Here is a 26,138-nt window from a genome sequence, read left to right on the forward strand (position 1 = left end):
AATAAGGCAGCCCCCTGACCCCGCATCCAGGATCGCTGGGAGAACAATGTGGCCACATCCGTGATGTCACCCCTGTCTCCAGAGTGCCATCCCCTCTCCTTCCCACCGTTCGGTCAGTCAGAGCCCAGCTCTTAACCACCACGTCTCCAGGAGTCCCAGCAAGCTCCTGGCCACTGCCCACTGTGGCCACCCACTCCTTGGTGCGGCGGGTGGGATGAGGCCCCCCCAAAAGGTATGTCGACATCCCAACCCCTGGGACCTGTGAAGGTGACCTTCTTTGGAAATAGGGTCTCTGCAGATGTGACCGAGTGAAGATGAGGCTGCATTGGAGCAGAGTGGGTCCTGGTCCAATGACTGTGTCCTTATAAGAGGAGAACAGGACACAGAGACACAGGAGGAGGCCAGGTGACCACAGAGGCAGAGGCTGGAGGGACGCGGCCACAAGTCCAGGGATGCCCGGGTTCCCCAGAAGCTGGGAGAGGCAGGAAGCTTCCTCCCCCAGAGTCTTCAGAAGGAGCGGCACACCTGCCCACACCTTGATTTCAGAATCTGGCTTCCAGAACCAGGAGAGAACAAGTTTCTGTGGTTTTAAAGCCGCCCCGCGAGCGCGACCTCCACGCGGCAATGAAGATCCTACGTGCCGCAACTAGAGACCCGACGCAGCCAAATAAATAAATAAATATTTTTTGGAAAAAGCTGCCCCACGAGTGGTCCTTTGTTACAGCCGCCCCGGACACTCACACTAGGGGTTCAAAACTGGCCTGAACCAAAGGTGAGTGTGTGGACACTGAAAGGACGCCGCCGAGGGACCCTGTGCCCCTGGGCGCTGCTGAGACTGCAGGAGAGTCACTGCTCCATGCAGCAGATGTGCAGACCTCGAGTGAAGCTGACCTGGGCGCCTCTTCCCTGTTCCCCATCGGGGGCACGTCCACGCCAGCCCCTGCCTTGTCCGTCCCGCACGAGAAGCGAGGCTGAGGGGGAGCACACCATCCCGGCACGAACCCAACAGAGGAAGCCGGTGTTCCCTGGAGAAGGGCCCACGACTCAGCAGATGCCAGCCCATCCCTGGGGAGGGGTCTCCAGGCGACGCGGCGACACTGTGCTGGGCACCCTGGTGGCCCCGTCGCTGAGGTCACCTCCCAGTCTCCGAGCAGCAGGGTCTCCGTCCCACCCTGTCCACCCCTAGGAAAAAGCCAGCTCTCAAAGCCCCTCGAATCGGCCACCGAAGCCCCCTCTGCGTCCTGAGCCAGACCCGAAATAAGCACGTCACGCGTTTCTAAAACGTGGGCAGACACCGGATGCAGCCAGGTGACGCCGGGGCGCATTAGTCATCACTGGTCTCAGTGCGAAAGCGTCTCTTTTTTCATTTCTCTTTCCAGCCTCCTGAGGGTGTCAAGGGAGAGAAGTCTGGGTCTTTACTGCAGCTCCATCATCGCGAATCTCTCTACTTAGCAGAAGCAGGGCAGCCTCGGGCACAAAGCTACGGCAGACAAAACGAGGAGAGCGACCGCCGGTACAGTCTGGTGTTTCACGCTCGCTTTGCATTTTTATATTACCTGCTGTTTATTACGTGGGAGGAAGCCTTTCTAACTGCAGCAACGGCTTAAAGTTTCCCTTAGATACACACTTATTTAAGTAAAAATAAGTGGGTGGACTTAACCATGTTCTAAAATACCAGCATAGGTGGTTTTGGACCACAGAGGTGGAACTCGGGAAGCTGTTCCGAAAATGCTGGGAGCTGCTCCGAGTGGCCCCTCCTGGTCAGGAGGCCCCCGTGGTCCCTTCACCCAGAGCAGGGACCCGGCCTGGGTTGTCACGGGTCCCGTTCCCAGGGCTCCACCCAGAGCAGCTTCTTTTCTAAGCTCCATTTATTATAAAATAAAATGTAAATACAGAAAACCACACAGACGTTCGGCCTCACGAGCTCCTCTAGACAAGCACTCTGCAACCACCACCCAGGTCAGAAGTCAGCACTGCCCAGTCACCCCAGGAGCCCATCCGGCACGAGTCCCGGCCACGGCCCCGCCGCCGGTCCTCCCAGACTCTCACCTTCACCTTTACGATTTCATCGTCCAACTGTGAGGCCCCCTTCTAAGTCTCTTAATCTGCGGTCCCCCTCGTTCCCTTCCTTTGCCTTTCAGTTGATCTGGGGCACCCGGTGTCCGACCTGCGAGGGGCTCCTGGACTCACCAGCTGGCGGCGCGGGCAAGGCACGGACCGTCTCTGAGCCCTGGTTTCACACCCGAAGCTGGCGCTGCCAGGCACCTCACAGCTGGTCCTGAGTTTGAACAGAGGGGGTGCCTGTACTGTACCCCGAAATTCTGGGTTCCAGTGGGCACTGGATACCCATCGGTTATTGCGAACAACCCGGAAGAGCCCTACTGGGTTTTGAACGAGATGCAGAACACGGACAGAAGCAAGTCTCTCAGCAGCGGTGAAGGGAGGCGTCACATCACAGAACACCCCGGCTGCGGTTCTGCTCACGACTCCCCGGCACATCTCGGCCCTCCTTCAGCTCCTGCTCGCTCTTGGCTTGCACACACTTCGAACAACCTCCTTCAAGTCCATCCCAGACACGGGTGGACCAGAAGCCGGAACAAGCTGTGTTTTAAGGAAGGAAATAACTGACAACCCCTCCGACAAGAAGTTTAAGAAAAGGTGTCTGTGGCCTTTTAGCACAGGGACAAACAGCCCCGCACGAGGCGGCACCCCTCCAGGGCTTCGGTGTCACGGCAGCGTCATCAGGTGAGCTGGCCTAATCCCGGCCTGTCATGTACCACGGTGAGGGCGGGGGGTGGCTCTGGCAGGCTTCCTCACCTCTCTGAGCCTCAGCGTTCCCACCTGTGAACTGGGGGTGGTAACACAACTCACCACATACGGTGGTTTTAAAGATTAAAGGAGCTAGACCATGTCAAGGGCCCTCAGCAAAATGTTAAGCATTAGAAAAAAATTAATCGTTGTAATGACCCAAGTCACCAGGAAAAGGGTTAAGTTATTTCTCGTTTATACCTTAAGCCTGCAAGGCATCACGTGGGTAAAGCAGTATAGAAAGATTTCCCCTGAACACGATAAGGTTTTTTTTTTTTTATTTTTTTGCGGTACGCGGGCCTCTCACCGTTGCGGCCTCTCCCGTTGCGGAGCACAGGCTCCGGACGCGCAGGCTCAGTGGCCACGGCTCACGGGTCCAGCCGCTCCGCGGCATGTGGGATCTTCCCGGACCGGGGCACGAACCCGTGTCCCCTGCATCGGCAGGCGGACTCTCAACCACTGCGCACCGGGGAAGCCCACGATACCCGGCAGCTGAGCCGGGTAAGCGGCCCTGGTCGGGGAGAGGCCCCCACGGCCTGAAGGAGCGGGTGTCCGGGATCCATGGGTTCTGCGGGGTTATTCCTGCCCATCAGGCCAACTGGGGCCCGGCCAGAGGCGGGATGCTCCAGGCTTGGCCGGGAAGTGGTGAACGGTCACGTCGGAGAGAGCAGGCTTGCCGGAGATAAACAGCATGTTCCTTGTGCCTTTGAGATTTAAAAATAAACTGAAAAGCAGACACAGTTTAAAAATAATGAACAGGCAGGAGGGCAGTCATTTGCCTGTGTGTCTTCCTCCCATTATTTGTTAAACCGCAGTTTAAAAACTGACCGCCAGCCCAGCCTGCAGCTCCGGTGGCCGGGGCCGGGGTGGGGGCAAGCACGAGCTGGCGGGCGCTCAGCGGGGCTGGTGGTGGCCGCACGTGGGGGAAGCCCCTCAGGGACCCACCTGGCGTGGAAGAAGCCGTTCTTCCCTTTTCTGCTGTATCTGGAGCTTCAGTAGGAAGCCCGTAAGGTCAGGCCTAGTGGGCACCCCCGGGACCACTTCCTGAAACAGCATCTGCTACCAACAGCTGAGCACCTGCTCCCCCTCCTGAGTTCTGGGTGGAGGTCTCCACAGGCCCTACGCGGCGCCCAGAGGGCACCCATCAGGTCTGGTAACAGGGAGGGGCAGGGGGCCCCTGGGGACCCCCGCCAGCACTGCAGAGAACAGGGCAGGAGAGCACACTCGGCCAGCTCTCAGGACTCTGCACACAGCTGCTGGCACAGGAAGGTCTGTGAGTGTCAGAACGGATGGCCCACTGCTGCAGCGTCCCCTTGTCCACCTGGCCCGAAGGAAAGGCCACATTTGGTTTCCCAAGGGCCACTGCAGAAGGTGTCTGCTGAACTGGACAGCGGGCAGTGGTGATGGGGAAGCTGACCCGGGCCTGGGATGCTGTGGCCGGGAGAGGATGGCCTGGCAGGTGGGAAGGCCAGAGGGCAGCAGGACCTGACGGCCACAGGCGTGCCGACCCTACGAACGCCCACAGGTGGAGCTCAGACCCAGGGAAGCGCAACCGGGTCCATGTGTGTGTGAACCTCGTACCGTGTGGTGTGGGCCTCTGGCTCCATCCCCGGTGCACGCGCTGAAAATGCTGGCCAAGGGCACCCGGGCAGCTACAAAACAGTCGAGATCCAAGGGGGTGAAATCTGAAAACATTTCTGCACATTTATGGGTGTTAAAGGTTCTGATGGCCTCAAAATCCTACTCCCTGCAAACATGTGGGCTGCACAGGAAATAAAAATAGAATCGCAGCCCAGGAATCTGTTAATGAGCCCTCCCACTGTGCTGGGCGCCCAAGGTTATGGCCACCCCACTACCCACGGTCAGGGCTGAATTGTGTCCTCCAAATTCATTTGCTGGAGGCCTAACCCTCCGTCTCTCAGATGTGACTGTTTCTGGAGATGGGTCTTTAAAGAGGTGATTAAGGTAAAATGAGGTCACTAGGGTGGGTCCTAATCCCACAGGACTGGGGTCCTTATAAGAAGAGGAGGTCAGGGGACTTCCCTGGTGGTGCAGTGGATAAGACTCTGCGCTCCCAATGCGGGGGGCCCGGGTTCGATCCCTGGTCAGTGGACTAGATCCCACACGCATGCCGCAACTAAGAGTTCACACGCCGCAACTAAGGAGCCTGCCTGCCGCAACTAAGGAGCCAGAGAGCCGCAACTAAGACCCGGCGCAACCAAATAAATAAATAAACAAATAAAAAGAGGAGATCAGGACACAGACACACACAGAAGGACAACCTCGTAAGGACACAGGGAGGAGACAGCCATTTATACGCCGCCGAGGAGAGAGGCCTCAGGAGGACTCAGCCCCACCCACGCCTGGATCTGGGATTCCACCCTCCAGGGCTGGAGACAATGAATGTCTGTTGTTTAAGCCGCCCCAGCTATGGTGTTTACTATAGCAACCCTGGCCGACCTATACACACACACAAGCAGGCTTCCCCGAGATGGATGGGTCGGCAGCCAGCACCCTTGGGAAAAGGGGCATCTCCCTGGCCATACCTGGGGGATGGAGGAGATGAAGCTTCTCTCCCAGGATGGATGCCGCAGAAGGGCCCAAATCCTGCCTGGGCCACTTTCCAGCTGGTGGCTGTGGACCAGAGTGGCCCCGAGCACCCAAAGGGCTGGTGCACCAGCATCACCAATGGTCTCTGCACCCAGGCCCCAGGAGACCAGACAACCAGGCAGCAGCCCTCCCGCCAGTGATCTGCTTCTGCGTAACAGCCACGTGGAAATACCGTGGTCTGGGACTTGGCCGCCATCTGTGCCCCATTTTTGGCATGGGGGGGTGGGGCTGTGTTTCAAGCTGGGCACCTGTGTGCTCTAACCAGCTCCAGGCAGGGCCCGCAGAGCCTCAGCCAGACCCGCCCTCCCCGGACCCTTGCCGTCTCAGGTTCAGCCTATTTCTTTTCCAGCTTAATTGAGGTATAATCAGCAAATAAAACGGTAAAATATTGAAAGTGTACTACACGTTCCACTGAGAAAGGCTTCCTCCCACCTAGTTAATTAGCACATCTATCAGCTCACACGTTATTTACTTTTTCTTGGTGAGAACATTTCAATTCTACTCTCCTAGTGAATTTCAATTATACAATAGAGTCATCAACTACGGGCATCACGTTACATATAGTTCTTGTTTTTAATGAACAGAATGTGCTGGTCGCTGAGCGACCCCTTGGGAGACCCTGGCAAACATCTTGTTCCGCGGGCCCTTGGGAGTCGATGTTCAGCCGGCAGCCCAGGCAGAGGTGGGGAGAAAGACCTCCGTCCAGTGGGATTCAAGAGGTGACACAGCAGGCGGGTCCCCAAGGCCAGGAGAGTCTACGGACTGGCTTAGAAAGATTGTCTCAACCCCAGAACGGTGAGCCGAGGACCCCGCCCTACCGGGAGACGCAGCCCCTGCCCACCCACCTGGGCCAGGCCCTGGGAAGAGCCCCCCACCCCACGCCGGTGCTGGGAGCTTTGTGACTTCTCGCTCACTGGCTGTCCTCCTTCTCCATCTGCTGCAGGGGAAAGGCCGGCTCCCCCCACGTGTGCTGGGGCATCAGTGGCAGCCACTTGGCCACACCCAGTGGGCCGCTCACGTGCTCACCCTGGGACCCCGAGACGCCACCGCAGGCCAATATCCCAGAGAAGCACCCGTCTACGTGCCCCAGGAGACCCAACGCAGGACACGCTCCAGGGATAAGACGGAAACTACCCAAAGTCCTTCGACAGAGGAGTGGAAATAAGTCCTGACTTATACATAGAAAATAAGGATAGGGAACGAGGCAGAGGCACTCATAACTGCACGGCTCAAAAGACGTTGCAAAAGGCTGTGTATATGGGTTTTTGCAACTTCTCCGTGACTCTGAAGTTACGGGAAATGAGCAGGGGCGTGAAGGGAGAGCGGCAGTCGTGCGACATCTGTCAAGGAGCCAGAGGGTCCTGTATTTGTTTGTGGATTCATCCATATATAGCAACAGCACAAAAGCACTCTGCGATGTCAGCTTGGCAACCCCCGGGGGGAGGGCGGTCAGGGGCCCGTCCTGCGCCGGAACTTTGGGCTCCCAGCCTGAAGCAGGCAGAGCCAGAGAACAGGACCTTGATGAGGCGGGATCGGTTTTACTCTTTTCTGTGGTTTCTAGGTGTAAATCTTTCCCACTCATTAATCAAAGCTTTAATCAGTGATAAGGAGATGGTCCCTCCCTGCTGGCAGAGCCTCGGCCAGATGAGGGCCGGTGGCTGCAGCATCTCTGGGGGCCGGCTCTGGGCTTCGAGCACATCCTCCCCCTGCCTCCGAGGCCGGCGTTGCCATGCCCATTTCACAGACGGGAAAACTGAGGCCTGGAGCTTAAGGGACTTGTCCAGGGCTCCCTGGCTAGTGACGTGTCCAAGTGGGGGGGACTCCCACGGAGCCCACGCTCTAACCACCACGCCACTCGGCGTCCACGTGGTCAGACGGGGGGCTCCAGAGCCCCCACGGCAGGTCAGGAGCGCTTTTCCAGGGGTGCTGTTTACAGACTCGGGCATCTGGCTTAACCGTGCTCCCTGCCTCCGCCTGAAAACGAAACACCCAAACCAACGAACAGAAGCAGCAGCTCGCTGACTTGCCAGGAAAACAAGTGACATTTCCCCAGCAAGTGGAAGGAGGCGAGGGCTTGGCCTGGGGCTCCGGCTGGAGACCCAACCCCCAGCCCGTGAGAAGAAGGCTGAGAGGACAAAGAAGTGGTGTGTCCACAACGGAATGCTACTCAGCCACCAGAAAAGACGAAATCCAGCCCATTTGAGACCACACGGAGGGACCTCGAGGGCACTATGCTACGTGAAACAAGTCAGACAGATAAAGACGAAGGCTGTAGGGTCTCATTCATGTGGAATCCAACAAACAAAAAACCCAAAATGAACGATAAAGCAAACCAAACCCAAACAAACGAGTAGATACAGAGAACAGAGCAGTGGTTGGTAGGGGGGAGGGGCACGGGGGTGCAAAGCGGGTAAAGGGGACCAACAGTATGGGACCGGATGGAGACCATTTTGGTGGTGAGCATGTGGTACTGTATCCAGAGCTCGAAACACAGTGTACACACTATATATACACACGAAACTTACGTGCTGCTTTAAACCAATGTTACCTCAATTTAAAAAAATCTTTAAAATATTACATATAGTATTTTCTAGCAAAAAAAAAGAAGGGCAGATAAGGGGTGAGGTGGACCCATGCAGGGCCCACAGACAAAGTGCTGGCCAGGGCTGCGCTGGCCAGGCACCTGGTGTTCCCTGCACGACAGCCTGGACGCCGACCCCACTGTGCCCGAGAGTCAGCGCCCGAGACGGAGCCGAGGGAGGGCTTTCCAGGCAAGGGATCAGCGTACGCTAAGGCACAGAGGTGCTAAGTCACATCAGAGCGAACGCCTGGCGATCTGCGAGAGCAGAGCAGAGGGCGGGGCCCTGCCCCAAGACTGAGAAACTCTCCCCTCTGATCAGGCGAAGAAAAGCTGGCCCAGCCTGGCCAGCTCTGGGCAGCTGGAAGGTTCTCCTGCAGGACGGGCCTTGCAGTGGCTGGTGGTGGATGCCCACTGCCAGGGAGAGAGCGCTGCACGGCTGCATGCAGGGCATGGAGGGGGTCCCAATGGTCAGGCCCAGCACTGAGACTGCCCCTCGGAGGGGAACGCCTCTACCCCCCTCCCTGGGAGCCTCCGGAGCCAGCCTGCTGACCAGCAAGGATGACCCACAGTGGCCGCTGGAAAGCAACCAGGCCCTGTCCCCGGGCGGCCTCACGCTCAGGATCGCACCGTGGGGCTGCAGTCTTACATTCTGAGTCAAGGTGTCATCTTCTTGCAGACCCAAACTAACCCAGCCTCCCGGGACCAAGGGCTGGGTCTCTTCCTGGCAGCCTTTGGGGTCCTACCCTTTGGGTTCTGCCCTTCCAGGGGTCCTGCCCTTCAGGGGCGGCTGCAGTCCAGAGGCAGCATGGAGGCCTCAGAGCAGGGGCCACCTGTGCTCTGTCGCAGGAGCGCAAAGCGGAAACAGCGTGGGTGGGCTGGAGTGGGCGAGGGCTCCTTCAAAGTGGGCTGCTCTCTCTCTGCTCCAGGAGAAGGGGGTGGAGGATGACAGAAGCGGCAGCAGGTTCTACAAAGGGCTCACGCCGGGTCATGTGTGGTGCCCGAGGGAGAGGGGGAGAGTTTTCCAACCATCGGTCTTGTGGCTTTCACCCGGTTTTTTTTTTTTTTTTTTTTTTGGCCGCACTGCATGGCCTGCAGGATCTTTGTTCCCCGAAAAGGGACTGAACTGTGGCCCCAGCAGTGAGAGCGTGGAGTCCTAACCACTGGACCGCCAGAGAATTCCTGTGGCTTTCACACTTTTAAAAACTGGTGGAAACTTTTTTCCATATAAAACTTGCTGTGAGACGTGGATGGAGCTAGAGACTGTCATACAGAGTGAAGTAAGTCAGAAAGAGAAAAACAAATATCGTATATTAATGCATATATGTGGAACCTAGAAAAATGGTGCAGATGAACCGGTTTGCAGGGCAGAAACAGAGACACAGATGTAGAGAACAGACGTATGGACACCAAGGGGGGAAGTGGTGGGGTGGGATGAATTGGGAGATCGGGATTGACATGTATACATTGATGTGTATAAAATAGATAACTAATAAGAACCTGCTGCATAAAAAATAAATAAAATAAAATTCAAAAAAAAAAAAAACACACCAAAAACTTGCTGTGTAACTTCAGGCTAAAACAGCTGGAAGGGCAGGTGCTGGGGACCTGAGCCGTCCAGAGAACCTGGGCCTCGGGCAGTGAGCTGGGGCTCAGGGCGCCCCTTCCCTCCCAGCTCCTGCCCCATCACCACCTGTCTGGGGGACACAGGAATGTGGAACACAGGATGTCAGGGATCGGGGAGCCTTACGGACGGGGAAACGGAGGCCCGGTGAGGACAGCTCGGCGATCTTGCCATGTTCTGGGCTGCGGTCTCCTTGCCTCTCTAATAGAAGCTGGGTGGACCCTGTGAGCCCCTGGACCTCAACCTCAGCTTTGTTTGGGGAGGGGAGACAAGAGGGCTCAGGTGAGAGCTTTGCACTCACTCTGAAGCCAGAGAACAAAGCATTAGGACCGAGGCCCCTTTCTGTGGGTCAGTTTCCGCGCAGGAGATGGGCACATGCTAAAGGTCAGCTGGGGACTGGAGCTCTCAGTCCTGGGGGTGGGGTTCTCACTCCACCTGAGCTCATCTTTGGGCATTAATGTGAAGCTCCAGCTCTCCCTCCCCACCCCCAGCACCCCCAGGCCCTACCGTGCCCCTGGCCTCCGGCCTACAAGGAGGTCTGGTTCCTAACCCACAAGGAGCTAAGGCAGAGAACCAACACGGGGCCAATGGTCAACCGTCTCATGACTTCTCATGGGACTGCTGTGGGCCCGGATTACAGATAGGGAAACAGAGCTTTAGGGGGTAGAAACTGCTGGCCCCAGGACTTGGGGTTAAGAATCCCTGAGCCGCTTCCTTGGCCTGGCCTCCACATCCACCGTGATCCCTGACACCATCAACCCCTGGGACCCTGGCCAGCCTCTGCGCCGTCCTCCAGCCCCAGGCCTGTACCAGGGCTCCAGGGGCCTGCTCAGTTCAGCCCAGGCCGGGCCGGCAGAGGAGGCGGCGGGCATCCAGGCTCCCCTCGGGAACAGGGTTGTGCAGGAGAGCCTGCCCTGTCGCTCTGGGTTGGCTGAGTGCTGACCCGGAGAGGGCCCCGGTCAGGGCCACTGCAGAGGTGGACGCAGAGGCGTCCTGAACGGGCGGGGGCTCCGTGCACGGCCACCCCTGACCACGTTCTCAGAGCCCTGCGCCAGGTGCCACACTGGCCTTTAGGTTCCAACTGGGAGGCGTGGGGTTCCCCCCATCCCCTGTCTCCTGGGGCTGGGGTGAGAAGCCCACAAGCCCAGGGTCCATGGGAGGACCTGCAAGGGCCCCCGACCCCTGGGTGTCACCCCAAGGGCGGCTGAGGACTGACCATGAAGCCCGCCCCACCCCCGGTCCAGAGACCCTTCTTGTCTCTAAAAGCAGCAAAGGGATAAAAACACATTCGGTAAACGTGTCGGTAAATAACAAAAAGCCTGTCCCTGGTCTCTCTGACCCAGAACGTTCGGTCCTCAGGTCTGCAGACCTCAGACACAGTGCGCACTCCCCGCCCCCCACCCCGATCCCGCTGGATTTGGGTGACTCCTGAGTGGGGTGGGTGGGGATGAGGTTCATCCTACAGGGCAGGCAGTCGGCCTTCCTGTCCCAGCTGCTCACCCTCCGGCCCCTCCCTCTGGCCTCCTGGGGAAGCGGGAGAGGACACAGCCACCTGGAGCCGCCCTAGCAGCCTCGGCGCCGCCCCGGTGACAGACCCCGGGGAGACCCCCAGCCCTTTAATGGCCTCTGCCGTATTCACCCCAATAGGCGGGCACCGAATCCCCCACCGCCCCATCCTCCCCACTCCTGCACCGCTGCGCAGGCCTGGCCCTTTAAGCCACCTCCCCTGCGCCGCATTCACCCCAATAGGCGGGCACATCAATACGGCCGCGTGATCCCTCCCCTTGGCGGACTGCCTTTCCTCGAGTGGAAGCCACTGAAAACTGGTTCATGGTGGCTGTGGCCAAGCCAGCCACCGCCCCTGCCCACTGTTGGCCGAGGATCGGGCGGCCTCCCTCCCTCCTGGTTCAGAAGCCTGGCCCGTCCCTGCTGGGCCATCCCCTCCCTCTGCCTTCCTGGGCGTTTGCCTACTCCCGGTCTCCGCCCCTCCTCGGCCTTGGACAAGAGAAAGTGACCTCCAGCTGGTCACAAGGGTCAGCAGCCTGTGGGACGGGGCGGCCCCAGATCCCCTCCTGATGTGCTCATTAAGCCTGTGAGATATCCCTCTCATTGGGATTGGGGCAGCACTGCTCCGTTGTGAGGCCTGAACACCCCCCTGCAGCCCTTCATCCCAGCCAGGGCCAGGGAGGGCCCGGACAGTCCAGGCCACCTCCATTCGCCCAGTGAACTCTGCACACGATACTTCTAATCCAGAAATGGCAGGACCCTTGGGAAGGCGGGCAAGCTGGGTCCATCCCTCCTAGGACAGAGGGCACGGGCTGGTCAGGTGTCCTGCCTGTCAACGCCGGTGAGGTCCACAGACCCGAGGTAGATGCAGGATGGGGCATCCCCGGGCGAAGACGATTCTACAGCTTCCCATGAGCACCCACTGTGTGCCAGGCCCGGGGGCAGAGCCCCGAGCAGACATCCAGGCAATGAGTGAAGGGTGACCCAGGTGCCAACAGTGCCCGCCCGCTCGACTGAACAGATACAGGATGGAGATGGTTCCAGAAATGCATGGATCACGGCGCTGAGAAAATGAAACCCAGCACCTTCGAATGGAGGCTTCAGTCAGGAGCAGAGGCCAGTCTGGAGAGAAGAGTGGGTGTGAGGTGGGCTTGGGAGTTCAGCAAAGTACTAGCTCTGAGGTTTTCGACAAAGGTCCTGTGAGTCCCCTGGCGCGGGCCAACCAGGCTCCTGTCCTGAGTGGTGGGGACGGTCTCTCACTGGCTGGATGACCCAGATAACCTTGGCAATTCTCTCACCTCCCCAGGGGCCTGGCCCGGTGGTGGTTCCGAGGCCCTTCCCAATGGTCCTCGAGCCTCCCTCTCTGAATCCCAAGGGTGTGTGATGCTGGCGCAGGGATTCCCTTCTTGGGTATCCCTGGGGCACTTCCCGGCAGCCCCACGTCTCGGTCCTGCAGCATTTCTTAACCTTGACGGCTCATTCCCCAGCTACCTCACCGGACAGAGAACTCTAAGCCAGAGACCTCGTGTCCCAGACGCAGTCCCATCCAAGCCTGGCCTTCAATGGGGCAGGTCCTGACCACACAGCGGGTGCCCACTGCCCTCAGCACAGACGCCAATATATGCCAACTTCACACCCACGGGCACACAGGAGCCCTGGCCTGGAGCAACTGTGATGCTAAGAGGACACATAATCCAAAGTCCAAGTCCTTTGTCCTCGATCACCATTACCATCCCTGGAGAAGTTTATCTGCTCACACGGCTGGGGAGCTGGTGCAGGTTACCGAGCCACCAAGGCCAGCCATAAACCCACAGAGAGCTCATCCCCCGTTGTAAGTTCTGCTTCCTCAACCTGCAGGCAGCTGGCAGCTCAGGGGCGTCAGGCTTCAAGCGCCAGGTCCGCGATCCCATTGTCTGCTTGCGCGCGTGTGGGGCAGGGCCCAGGGCGCCAGGAGGGTGGGCACTGAGTGTGTCTGTCTGGTCTGTCCTGCCAGCTGTGTTTAGAGATGGTGACAAAGCAGATGGGCCAGGCAAAGGCCCTCGAGTCCGGGCCTCGTCCTGGGGAGGAGGTTTGCCCCTCGTCGTGGGGCAAATCCGGCACGGACAGCAATACTCTGTTCCTTGGTGACAGCTGCGAGCGGCACGCCTGGTGACCGTCCTTCTGCGCCTCCCAACCCCTGGCCCCCGACCCGACAGTGCCCACCTGGGCTTCTGCCTCCTGAGAGCCGCCAGGTGGTTCCATCCGACCCGTGGACCCCACGGTGGGCCCTGCACTTGACACCTCCCTTCAAGTCCAGACGACGGGGATCCTTTTGACGCACACCGTGCACCCCTGAACAGTCCCCAGTCCTGGGGTTCAGGTCTCACCCATGTAACCGTGAGCTACACTGCTTCCCAGCTGTGGCTGCACACCTGTCCCCTGAATGAATGGGAAGGGGGCAAGCACGCTCCCATCACCTTGGGTGCGTTCTCGTCCACCTGTGCATTGTGTGTGTGTATGCACGCACGCGTGCATGCGCGCCCACGCTGACTTAAGCACAGAATCATCAGAAAGTGCAAGTCCCCCAAACACAGCTGCCGAAGACACACCACAACCTTCAAACCACTGGCCTGTCACGCAGTCTTTCTTCCCACCCCCAGGTGCAGCTTGTCAGATGACTATCACAGCTCAGGGAGCTTCCAGGAAGAAAGATTTCAGGAGAGAAACTGATCCCCGAACTTCTGAGCACAGTAACGACCATTCTAGGGGAGGGGCTGCAGCCGGCGTTCTGAAAAGAGCCGGGAGCAAACCTCTGGAGACTTAGCTGATCCCCGGCCCAACTCAGGCCAGCCTGACCCCCGGGCCCAGGAAGGAGGGGCTTCCATCTGGCGTCCAGGAAGCACCGCCCACGGGTCCACATCTGCACAGCAGCCTCCACAGGACGAGGCCTGGACTCGAGGGCCTTGGCCTGGCCCATCTGCTTTGTCACCATCTCTAAACACAGCTGGCAGGACAGACCAGACAGACACACTCAGTGCCTACCCTCCTGGCGCCCCGGGCCCTGCCCCACACGCACGCAAGCAGACAATGGGATCGCGGACCTGGAGCTTGAAGCCTGACGCCCCTGGGCTGCCAGCTGCCTGCGAAGCCTGTCAAGTTCAAGGAGCGGCAAGGCCTCGCAGCCAAGAAAGTGCGTAAAAGCCACCCGACAAACCACTCGAGGGGAGGGCTCCTGCTGTCCGGGGCCCGGATCCACCTGGCGCCCACATCTGCAAGGGCGTCCACATCCAGCCCAAAGGCTGTGCCCACGGCCCAGGCTGTGACAGCCCGGTCCTGACTCTGGACCTGGCCTGGGGGAACACCACAGGGGTCGGCCTGTGAAAGGTACCTTGAAGGCTCAGGCAGATGGGCAGACACACATATAAAAGATCTCTGGTGTAGACGGACCCCCAAATGGCAAAAGCGCAGAAATCCAACCAGCTGCTTGGGCTGGGCTTGGCTCAGACCAAGGATGAGCGGGGGCAGAGAAGCCCACCTCCCCGTGATGGTCCCTGTCCACACCCCCAGGAGCCATTCAGAATCCCAATTCCAGGGTCTTCCGACGGCACACGGCCCAGCTTGGGGGCTCCAAGTGGCAGTGGCTGGCCCCCCCAGCTGCTGACAGCCCCCTACCCCCACGTCCCACCCTCCCTTGGCCCGCGGGAATCGTCAAGTGCACGGCATCCTCGTGTAGACTCATGTCCCCTGAACAATTTCCAAGGCTCCCTGTCTCAGGGGCTCAGTGGCCTAGAGATGGAGGGCCCGGGGGGTGGGTGACAGCAGAGGTCCTCCCCCTCAGCTCACGCAGCCCCTCACTCTGTGGACACAGACCAAGCCCCACGCTGGAAGGCCAGACGCTAATCCCAGACCCCATCCAGAGGCGGCAGGTCCCCTTCCCGCAGACCCTGCCCCTTCAAGATCCCCTGGGTCTGGGCTGAGCTGAGGACACAGACCCGGCCACTCCGCGCAGATGGACCCAGCCACCCTCCCTCTCCTCCCCGCTCCTTCAAGCCCCGAAACTGGGGAGCCCGGTTGCCCGCCGCTTCCCACACTCCGGCCCCACCCGCGCTCCAACCCGCCCGCCCGTGTCTGGGATCGTAGCCGCATCACCCCGGGCTCCCCGAGCGACGGCCCGGGTCGGGGCTCCCCAGCTCCGGCCACTGTCGGGGTCGGCCGGGCTACGCCCCAGTCCCCGGGGTCTGCGGGCTCCGGCGCGGGGCTCCCCCAGCCCCCTCAGCAGCCCCCCCCTCCCCCCCCGGCGGCCCCCTGGACGCTCCCGGCCCTCTGGGCCGCGGCCTCCTCCCCGCCCCCTCCTCGGTCCCTCCTCGTCCCCTCCTCGTCCCCCGCCGCGCTCCTACCGTGAGAAGCTGGGCCGGGCCGGGCCGGGCCGTGCCGGGCGCGCGGGGGCTCAGCTGGCGGCGCGGCCCGGCTGCAGGAAATGCCAGAAGACTGATCCAACCCCGGGAGCAGAGGGAGGGAGCGGAGGAGGGAGGAGAGGAGGCGGGGAGAGGGACGGAGGGCGCGGCGGCCGCAAAACCCGGGCGGGATCGGCGAGCGGAGCGGGCGCGCCGCGACCCCAGTCCCTGCCTGGCGCGGCCTTGCCTCGCCGCCCTCTGCCTGGCGCGCCCGGCGCTCGGACGTCCCTCCCGAAACGGGGTGAGCGAGCGCTGGTGAGTGGGGTCAGCCTCCATGGGTTAGGGGTGCGGGAGGGCACATGATCACAGCTTCTTGCAGGCCTCCAGCCCACCCTAGCCAGAGTGGGGGGGGACCCCCTCTCTTTCCGACCCCGAGAAACTGTCACCATTTCTCCCCCAGGCGGAAGCCACCGGAACACAAGAGGAAACCCAGACACCCGAGCCCTTTGTCCTTGTCCCACGTGTGGACCCCTGCCTCATACCCATGTTTCTCAGTGCATCTCTTTCTGAGGATGATTTTTTTGGGCCAGGAGCCCACCTTCTGGTGGATTTCCTCCTGTGTGAGTTCCCCTCACCCCTTCTGCCCCCAGGGAGCTTTTTAGACCCCGAAACCTTCCTGTATAGATGAGACACTCTAATGCCAGCCCCCGCTCCAGCTGAAGCTGGGTCCACCCACTGCCAGCCACCCCAGACCAGGTAGGGTGCGGGGACTTTTCCAAACGGAATCTGTCAGTTGCTCCCTTCCAAGGGACAGGACTGACCCTCCGCAGAACCCCAGCACCTTATGTTGGGTGGAGCGTACCTTAAGGGCAGCCCTGGAGACTGGTGGTCAGCGGGGTGCAGCTTGACCACCAGGCGGGGCACGGAGCCACGCAGGGAGGCCCCTTCCAGACCCTCGAGCTGGAGCAGGCTCTCAGGGGAGCGGCTGCAGGAAGTCCTACCTTAGCTCTGCCCCAGCCGGCTGAGTGGTGGCCCCGGCCCACACTGCCCGCAGCCTCAGCATCGTGCCCACCCCGTTGGGCCAGGTGGTGGTTCCTCCAGGGCACCAAAGCACCCCGGGTTAAGGGGTGTGGTGTGCTGCCTCGGCAGCCCTGGGCTCACCCCCGGGACCGGTCCCGCCCCACAGTCACCTTGCAAGGCCTTTGGATGCAGAACCGCTCAGACAAGATGCTCAGGGCCAGGGTGGGAGCCCTCTGCCTCTTCAGGGGAGGGTCTGTGCAGCGCGGGGCCAACGAGACCCGCCCGGATGCTCTTTGAAGCCTCTGCGTGGAGCTAGATGCGGCTGCTGGCAGCCTGGCCCATGGCTGGTTGTCAGGGCCAATCCACAGGGAATTTGGGGAAGAAAACAAAGCCTCTGTCCGCTGGGGTGGAGGTTTCAGGGCCCAACTAGGGAAAGTCTCAGTCATTGTTGATGCTGGCTGTTTGAAGCGAGCTTGAGTTTATGCAATGACACTGCTGAGGTCAAATGGACACGTGGCCAAGTGCAGGGATGGGACAGAAAAGACACAGAGATGGGCAGAGCCGGGGGCTGTTGGTGATGGCTCTGGGGACGCACTGGGTGGGCTTCGCCGTCTAGGAGCTGTCGGGGCTCAGGTTTCCCCACCTGTCAAGGGGGGCGGGGCACAAGAGCATCTCACCCTGCAGGCTGCCGCGAGTCCCCGGGGTGAGAGGACTCCCCTAGTGAACCCAGGGGAAGAAGTGGCTGGTCCCGTCTCTGAAGTATAGCCACTGGCTTCTCACTCGGTTCTGAATTTATGCTAATTCATATGATCTGTCTGTGAGAGGTAAGTTTTTTTTAAAGTGCCTTTACAAATACGGAGAACTTTACTCTTTCTCAGGCGGGATGTAATTAAAGTTAAGACTGTTTCCATCCAAGTCTGGAGAACGGTGGTTCTCAGCGGGGCGAGTTTTGCCTCCCCTCTGGAGGTGACATCATGTGCTGTCCAGAGACATCCTTGGTTGTCACAGCTGGGGGTCCTACTGGCATCTGGTGGGTGGAGGCCAGGGAGGCCACTGAACACCCATCCACACCCAGGACGGTGGCCCACAGGGGGAAGGATCAGGCCCCAAACGTCAGCAGTGCCGAGGCCGAGAGACCCCGCTCTACAGCGAGTGCACTTGTCACCGTTAGGGTCGCGCCTTCTGGGCGGTCGGTCCGTGGGGATCGCGGGAGACCCACAGCCTCCTGTTGATGGATCCCCCACCCTGTCCCCGATTCCATGGCAAGGGGCTCTAGACATATGGACTCGAATCCTCCCCACAGTCCCAGAGGGCAGGTCCTGACAGGCTCCATTTTACAGGCGGGGAGACAGAGGCACAGAGCGGAAAGTAAGCGTCCCCCGGCAGCCTGCTCCAGAGCTGTGCTCCGACCCGCAGGCTCAGAGGGGAACCCCTGGGGGGCCCTGCCCCTTCTGCTGCACCGGCTGCCCCACTGGGAAGGGTGGGTAGCCAGAACACGCTGGAACACACACGCCCGTCTCAGAGAGGGCGCCTCCCGGGTGGGCTGCGGGGGCTCGGACCCCTGCAGGGCCAGCGCTGGCTGGGCCGGTCCACTGGGGTGGGGGGCCCGAGCCAGGCAGGTGCCAGGTGCTTTCACACCTGCCGAGCCAACGGAAGCAGCAGTGACTATTTCTCCCGTTTCTCAGATGAGGAAACTGAGCCCCAAGTAGTAAGGGGTGCAGCCGAACCCCTGACTCCTAGTTGGGCCCAGGGTGACAGCAGGGCGGCCCAGGGGTTCAGCCAGGGCAGGGGAACCTGGGCCCGCTGTCCCCTGCTGGCCCGAGGGCAAATCCATCCTAACGGTGTGACTAGGCTCAGGGACAACTCCAGAACATCTCGGCGCCCGGGTCCCAGTTTCCTTACCTGTGCAGCAGGGCTGAGGTAACTTCCCCACGAGGGGTATGTGGAGGTGTCCAGAGCACAACAGCTAATCGTAAAAACAATCACGGCATTTATCCATCGCTCGTCCTGTGCCGGGCACCACGTCCCCACTTTCCGCGCCTGCGGGATTCCATCCCCTCCTCCGCCTGGTGGCAGGGTCACCATTCCCCGCCCCGTGGAGGTTAAGTGACCGGCTCCAGGCCAGGCCGCTAGGGAGTGACCAAGGCAGGACTAAACGCCTGGAGTTGTAACCTCCCCACACTTGGGGCTGGGCACATGGGGAAGAGCCGTCCTCCAGCCCTGTCCCTGTGGCTTCAGCTCCCACAGGGAAGCATCGCATCCCCAGACCTGTCCCTCCGCCTCTGGCTGGGGAGACGCTGTCTGGTGATGTCTTCCCGGGCTGAGTCACCAAGCCAGGTGTGGGGACCAAGCAGTGGCTGTTTTCTGTCCTTTCTCAGAGGAACCTGTGATGAAATTCAGCTGGAGAGTCTCTCTTTGGAATTCTGAGTCACGTGGGCACCCGGCTGCCTGGATGGCTCCATCTCTCTGTCTCTGTCTCTGTCTCTCTCTCTCCCTGTCTCTTTGCTTCTCTGTCTCTCTGTGTCACACACACACACACATGCACGCACACACACACCTGTCCTCCAGAAGGTCACATCCAAACCCCTGATTCAGGCAAACCCCTGATAGTAAATAAAGATAAAGGCATGGAATTTCCCTCTCTCTTGGTCCCAATACTTGTTCTCCTACCTAGAGGGACAGGAAGGTGTTATCTACAGGGCAAGTCCTCCAGGGACTTTACAGGAAGCACTGAAGCGGCCATGGGGTGCGCATGGTGCCGGATGCCGTTGGACATGCCACTGTGCCCGCACCCAGGCCTCCCCGTGCTCATGGAGGTGAGATGCGGGCCATCAGCCTCTGCTTCTAGCCCTCCTGCGTGGGCCGTGGTGGGCACTGCCGTGAGTGGGGGTGACGTGCCTGGGGTGCCCTGAGGTCCAATGAGGTGGACATTCCCCGGAGAGCAGGTGCAGCTCGCTCCCGTGGTGTGGACAGAGAATGTCACTTGCTATATCAGCAAACAAAGGGTGTCGCAGCCCCCAAGCTGTCAGCCACTGCAGCCGCCCGACTGTGCACCCTGCGGGGACTCAGGATGGAGAAAAGCGGGATGCTGGCCCCAGGTGGCTGAGGTGCACGTCAGGGGAACAGTTCCAATGAGCCCAGGCTCTTGCATCTTCCCATACATAGAAAAGCGCTAAATTCATTACTTGAGGTGTCTGGTTTTTCTTTCATTAACAGCCATCTTTTGATGTTCCTGCCGCCTGGCTTTTGTTGCAAAAACCCCTGTATATCCTCGTTCCTCCCTTGCCTCTTCAGAGCAGCTCCTCGGAGCCATCTGAGGGGCTGTCTCCTGGGCTTAAGTCCTCAGCAAGTTCGCCAAATAAAACACAATTCTCTCCTTCTAGGTTGTGCATTTCTTTTCGGTTGACGCCGGCCCCTCTACACCCAACCCCCTTCTCTGGCTCACTGACACACTTCCTCTACTGCTGTGTGTCCCTGTCTCGAGTGTTCCTTTCCTTTCTCTTAAAAGGATACAGTCATTGGATTTAGGGCCCACCAGGACCATCCAGGATTTCGTATGGAAGTCCTTAACTTAATGACACCTGCAAAGACCGTATGTCCAAATAAGGTCACACGCACAGGTGCTGGGTTTGGACACTGATGTATCTTTGGGGGACATGACTCGCCCACTGCAACAGGGGCCCTCGGGCATCCTGCATCTGCTTTCCCTTTGAAGACCTGCGGTCTGCTTTGCTGAGCCAGACCGAAGTCTGTTGAACGTCTTCCCTGTTCTAAGTGCTTTTGTTCTGAGTCTTCATTTGAGGACACGGCCTCGGGGTCCTGAAAGCTGTGGACTGGAGCTGATCCAGGCTCTGCCCCTTCCTGTCTCTGAGCCCCAAGCCAGAAGCCTGTCCCCTGCCCTCAGTTACAGAGGATGGAAGGGCGGTGAGGGCTTTCCCCCGGCACCGATGCCCTGAGCGTTGGCTGGGGGCTGCCTTTCCGGCCAGGCTGGAGCACCCTGAAGCGCAGGGTTTTGGCAAACCCACACTGGGGCTGAGGGCTGGCTTTCTCCAGCCTAACTTTGGGAGGTCCATGAGGACTCTGGCACATTCTCCCAGTATCTGGGGGAGGGTCCGGGGCTGCTGCCTGATGCCACGGAAACCGAGGAAAAGGAAAAGATTCCACGGCAGGATCTGCTTTCGGGAACCTGCATGCGGGGCGGCCACGCTGCCCTTTCTTCTCAAGATGTGGAAACTCGTCCCGGAGGGATGCTCTGCAGATTCGCAGGGCTGGGTCTGGCGGTGGTCTCAGACCCTGCTCCCACTCACCGGCCACCACCAACTGTCCCTCTTTCGTGGGCTGGGTTTGGTTAGCAGGCAGAACTCAGAGAAACCCAGCAATGTTATGCAAAGGTGACCGAGAGCTCGAGGTGGGAAGCGCATCACCCAGGCCACGTGGCAAGTCTGCACTGGAGCGTGCATGGGCCCCGGGGTGCTTCTGTCGCCCTGCAGGGACACCGGGACACCTGAAGCTGAGAACGCCTCCACTTCATTTGGAGGGTCTTAGAGCAGCACTTCTCAAAGTGGGAGCTTAAAACCCTGCTAGGGGCCAAGACGTGAAATCTCCTGCTATCAAAATACTAGGATGCTTTTTTCCTTTTCCACCTTTATTTTTTCACAACTTAACAGTGGAGCTTTCTGGAGACTACATATGTGTGATATTGCAATAGATGGAATACAGAAACAGATGTGAGAATCCAACTGGCTTCTGTGAAGCCAGACGTTAAAAAGACTCCAAAAATGTAAAACAATGCTACTCTTTTCACTAAATAGTTTTACTTTGGAATAGAGAGTTGGTTTTCATAAATAATGTGTTATTTGTGTTAACAACATAATGGGCTTATCGTTGTTCTTTTTAAAGGAATAAGTAAATAAATATTTTTTAAAACTCGGAGTAAATATTGATAGACTAAGCAACAGAAACAAATAACCTTTGTGGTCCCCAATAATTTTTGTTATTAATGGAAAGGATCCTGAGACGAAAAGTTTTGAAAACCACTGATGTGGAGCGTGCCAGGAGGTGGAGTAAAACGATTCCGGAAAAAGCTGGAACGGGAGTGGAGTCAGAACAGGGTGTGAATGTAGGCTTTGCCATCCTCACCTATCCGTCTACTACAGTCACATCTCTATCACCACGGCCACCATCACCACCACCTCCACGGTCACCACCACCATCACCATCATTATCACCACCGAACCACAAACGCCACCAGTGTCGCCACCACCATCACCATCATTATCATCACGATCGCGTCTACCCTTAGTTGAGCATCTGCTATGTGCCGGACACTGTAGTAAGTGATTTATAGTCATTATCTCCACTTGCCAGAGACCTCTATGAAGTCGGTATCATTATCCATATTTACAAGAGAGGAAACTGAGGCTTATACAAGGTAAACAAAATCCCCTGACGGAGCGGGCTCCGAACTCCAATCTATTTGTCTCCGTGGACATCCCGGGAAGTTGCTCAAGCTTGCTTAGTCCCCAGTTGTTAGTTGCGAATATTTGTAACGATACTAGTTATGATTACTGACCACCCACTAAGCCCCAGGCACGGGGAGAGGTGCCTGTCCGCACTCTCTTAATCCTCTCAGTCATGTAGAGCAAGCGTTGAAATAACGCCCATCTTGGTGCAGGTGAGTTGCATGTGAAAACATTGCCCCAGTGCCTGCAAGAGGGCCACCAGATGAATGCTTGCCCCCATCAGCATGGCCCCCTCCTCCGTGTGGGCCCGAGGCTGCTGGGACTGAGACTTGGCGGCGGAGGTGGGGGGATGAGCCAGACCTGTGCAGGAGACGGCAGAGGTGGGCGTGGCCTCTACCACCGCTCAGCTCTGTCTCTTGGACTCGGGACGCTCCCAGTGGGCCCCTCCATCCTTCCTCTCCCTCACTGAATATTGATAGCACATCTCTTAAGTGTTAAATAGTGTTCCAGGCACAGGGGAGTCCACTGTGAATGGGAAAGCAAGGCACCTGCCTGCGTGTAGCTCACAAACAAAGATGGAAAACAAGTGCGTGAAGGCAGCCCCTAGCAAGGCAGCCCCTGCTCTTACCCATGCTATGAAGGACAGGTAGTCGTGTAAGGGGCTGGTAGGAGGCATGCGATGTTGGGGGCTCTCTGGAGAGGATGGCTAGGGAGGACTTTCTGAGAACAGGACCTTTGAGCGGGAGACCTGTGTGGAGTGAAGGACTGAACCCTGGCACCTCGGGGCTGAGCATCTTCCAGACAGAGGAATAGCAGGTGCCCAGACAAGGGCTTGGTGTGTTCACATAATGGCCAGACGCCAGTGTGCCAGGGGGTAGAGTGATGGAGGAGGGGTACCAGGTGCGGCCATGCAGACTGGCGGGGGCCCCCATGCATGGCTTTCTGTGCCATGTGTGGAGTTTTATTTTAGTCTGATTGTGATGGAAGCGACATTGCAGGGGGCGTTCTGAGAAGGGAATGTGACGATCTGATTTAAAAAAAATATGTCTCTGGATATAGAGGTTCAAGAATGGAGGCCGGGTGTCTTTTAGAAAGATTTTGTGTCGTCCAGTCTTACTTTAGGATGGTAGAAGGGGAGGTTGGGAGAGGTGGGTAGATTCAGGTATATTTTGAAAGTAAGTAAAACAGTTATCCACCCAAGCCTATGGCCTTAGGGATGGGGTGGGAAGGTGTCTTAGCCAACTCAGGGTGCTGTAACAATACACCACAGATGAGGTGGCTTCTGAACAAATGTACTTACTACAGTCTGGAGGCTGGAAGAATGAGATCAGGGTACCAGCATGGTCAGGGTCAAGTGAGGGCTCTCTTCCTGGGTTGCAGACTGCCGCCTTCTCTTTGTATCCTCACACAGCCGAGAGAGAGAGCTCTCTGAGGTCATTTTTATAAGGACACTAATCTCACTCATATGGGCTCCACCCTCACGACCTCTTTTCCTCCTAAAACCATCACATGGGGGGTAAGATTTCAACATGTGAACTTGGGAGGACATAAACATTCAGTTCACAGCAGAGGTTTCCGGTCAAAGGCAGTTAAGTCAGCAGGGGCTGGGATAGGAGTTGGGGTTCTCGCTGGCTCCGCCCACAGCTAGATGTCTTCGATCTTTTGGTGCCTCAGTTCCCCCCACCCCCACCTTGTCCTTAGATGATAATGTACCTCTCAGCTCTCAAGGGAGTACTGAGACTCCAAAGAGATAGCCGATGGGAAGCACATTTTTTTCTTTTTGAACCACATCATCTTCTGCAATGAGGTCAGACAATCCGTGTGACCCTGGGGCTCAAGCATGAGCTCTTTGAGGTCAGAGTTGACCTCCTCTCCAGTGGGTCTCCCCACACCTTGCTCAAGGTAGGTGCTTCACAGGTGAGTGAAACTATGAACTCTCATGCATATAGATGCAACAATCCTCAACACACTATTAGCAGATCCAATCCAGCAACGTATAAAAAGGAAAACCTAGCACCGCCAACTGGAGCTCATCGCAGGAACGCAAGGCTGCTTCAGCATTTGAAAATCAATCAGTGTGCTTGGCCACAGCAACAGACCAAATGATCATCTCAGTGGAGGCAGGAAAAGCATTTGACAAAATTCAACATACATTCATGATAAAAAGTCTAAGAAAATTCGTATTAGAGACTTCCTCAACTTGATAAAGGGCATCTGTGAAAAACCCACAGCTACCATCAGACTTAATGGTGACAGACTTGGTGCTTCCCCCCTCAGACTGGGAACAAAGTAAAGATCTCCACTCTATCCACTCCTATGCAACAGCAGACTGAAGTCCTAGCCAGCGCAATAAGACAATACAAGGAAACACAGGGCATACAGCGTGGGAAGGAAGAAATAAAAGTGTTTGTGTTCACAAGTGACACATTTGTCTGTGTAGGAAATTCTACAGGACAGATAAAAAACCTGTAAGTGAGTCGTACGAGATGTCAGGATACAAGGTCAATACACAAAGAGGAACTGTATTTCTATGTATTAGCAATGAATACTTGGAAGTAAAATAAAATAAATAAAAACTCAGTACTATAATACCATTAAAATAACACTAAAATACATGAAATACTTAAATTTAATGTAATAAGATATGCAAAGAATCTGCTGAAGACACAAAACGCTGATGAGAGGAATAAAATAAGACCTAAATAAATGGACAGACATACTATGTAACCAAAAGGGGGGTCCGGCTGCTCGCCGCTCAAAAGCCAATAGAGAGGCAAGGCTGGTGGAAAGGAAAGTTTGCTTTGTTTTGGAGGCTGGCGACCGGGGGGCAGGGGAGGCGAGGGTGGACTCCTGTCCAAAGGCCGACTCCCCCCGCAGACAATCAGTGGGCAAGAGCTTTTGTAGGCGGAGGGAGGGGGCTACATGCAGAAACAAACTTATTCTTTGGCTGAAGTTTTTCCATAGACAAAAGACAGGCTGAGGACATGGGGTGCGGGGCGGGTGAGGACCATAGGGTCCTGCTCCGTTTCATGTTCACGAGTTTGAACACTCAGTATTCTTAAGATGTTTGTTTGCCCCAAACGGATCAATAGATTCAATGCAATCTCAATCAAAATCCCAGCAGGATTTTTTGGTGTAGAAATTGACAAGCTGATTCTAAAATTTATATGGAAAGGCAAAGTAACTAGAAGAGCCAAAACAACTTCGAAAAAGAATAAAATCGGAGGATTCATACTACTCGATTTCAAGCTCACTCTAAAGTTACAGAAATCAAGATTGTACAGTATTGGCAAAAGAATAGACACAGAGATCAACGGAACAGGATAGAGAGTCCAGAAACAGACCCACACATATACGGTCAATTGATGTTTGACAAAGATGCAAAGGCAACTCAACGGAGGAAAGATAATTTGTTTAACAAATGGTGTTGGAGCAATTGGATGTCCATATGCAAACATACACACACCTTGGCTCATACCTCGCACCCTAAACAAAAATGAACTCAAAATGGATCATAGACCTATATGTAAAATGTGAAAGTATAAAACTTCTAGAAAAAACACAGGAGAAAATCTTTGTGACTTTGGGTTAGCATAAGCCATACCAGAATACAATGATACACTGGACCTCCTCGAAGTGAAAATCTTCTCCTCTTTCAAAGACAGTGTTAAAGGAACCCAAAGACAAGCCACAGACAGGGAGGACGTGTTTGCAAAACACATACCTGACAAAGGGCTGGTATCCAGATTATATAAAGAACTCTCAAAATGTAATACTAAGAAAACACACGTCCCAATAAAGCATGAGCAAAAGATCTGAACAATCACTTTGCCAATAATATAAGCAGGTGGCACAACACTCAACGTCACCGATCATTAGGGAACTGCAGATGAAAACCACGATGAGATACCACGTCCCTCGCGTGAGAATGGCTACCACAACTACCACTACAGCCGCCACCAGCACCACAGACAATAGATCCCCGCTGCCGGCCAGCACGTGCAGCAGCAGGACCCTCACGCATTGCTGGAGAGAATGCAAAACGGTAGAGCCACTTTGGCTGGGAGTTTGGTCATTGCTTGTAAAGGAAAACATACACTGACCGTGGGACCAGCCCGTTCCACACGTGGGTGTTTCCCCAAGTGAAATGAGAACTT

At 57.2% G+C, this 26,138-nt stretch overlaps 1 protein-coding gene across 5 annotated transcripts in view; it reads right to left on the minus strand.

Moving 5' to 3' along the window:
• Nucleotides 1-26,138, minus strand: part of OSBPL5 (oxysterol binding protein like 5) — an 89,362-nt gene that overhangs the window by 49,341 nt on the left and 13,883 nt on the right. Inside the window, exon 1 of one of the 5 annotated variants that reach the window (XM_030833193.3) lies at nucleotides 15,503-15,603. The exons of 1 other annotated variant lie outside the window; for it this stretch is intronic. The gene's annotated coding sequence lies outside the window, so the exon portion shown is untranslated. Of the gene's footprint in view, nucleotides 1-5,354; nucleotides 5,526-15,502; nucleotides 15,604-26,138 lie in introns of those variants that run through there. 3 more of the 5 variants (XM_070046067.1, XM_070046070.1, XM_070046068.1) reach the window with 3 other exon arrangements.

The sequence above is a fragment of the Globicephala melas genome, chromosome 8 (assembly GCF_963455315.2).
Source record: "Globicephala melas chromosome 8, mGloMel1.2, whole genome shotgun sequence".
In the NCBI taxonomy this organism is placed as follows: domain Eukaryota; kingdom Metazoa; phylum Chordata; class Mammalia; order Artiodactyla; family Delphinidae; genus Globicephala; species Globicephala melas.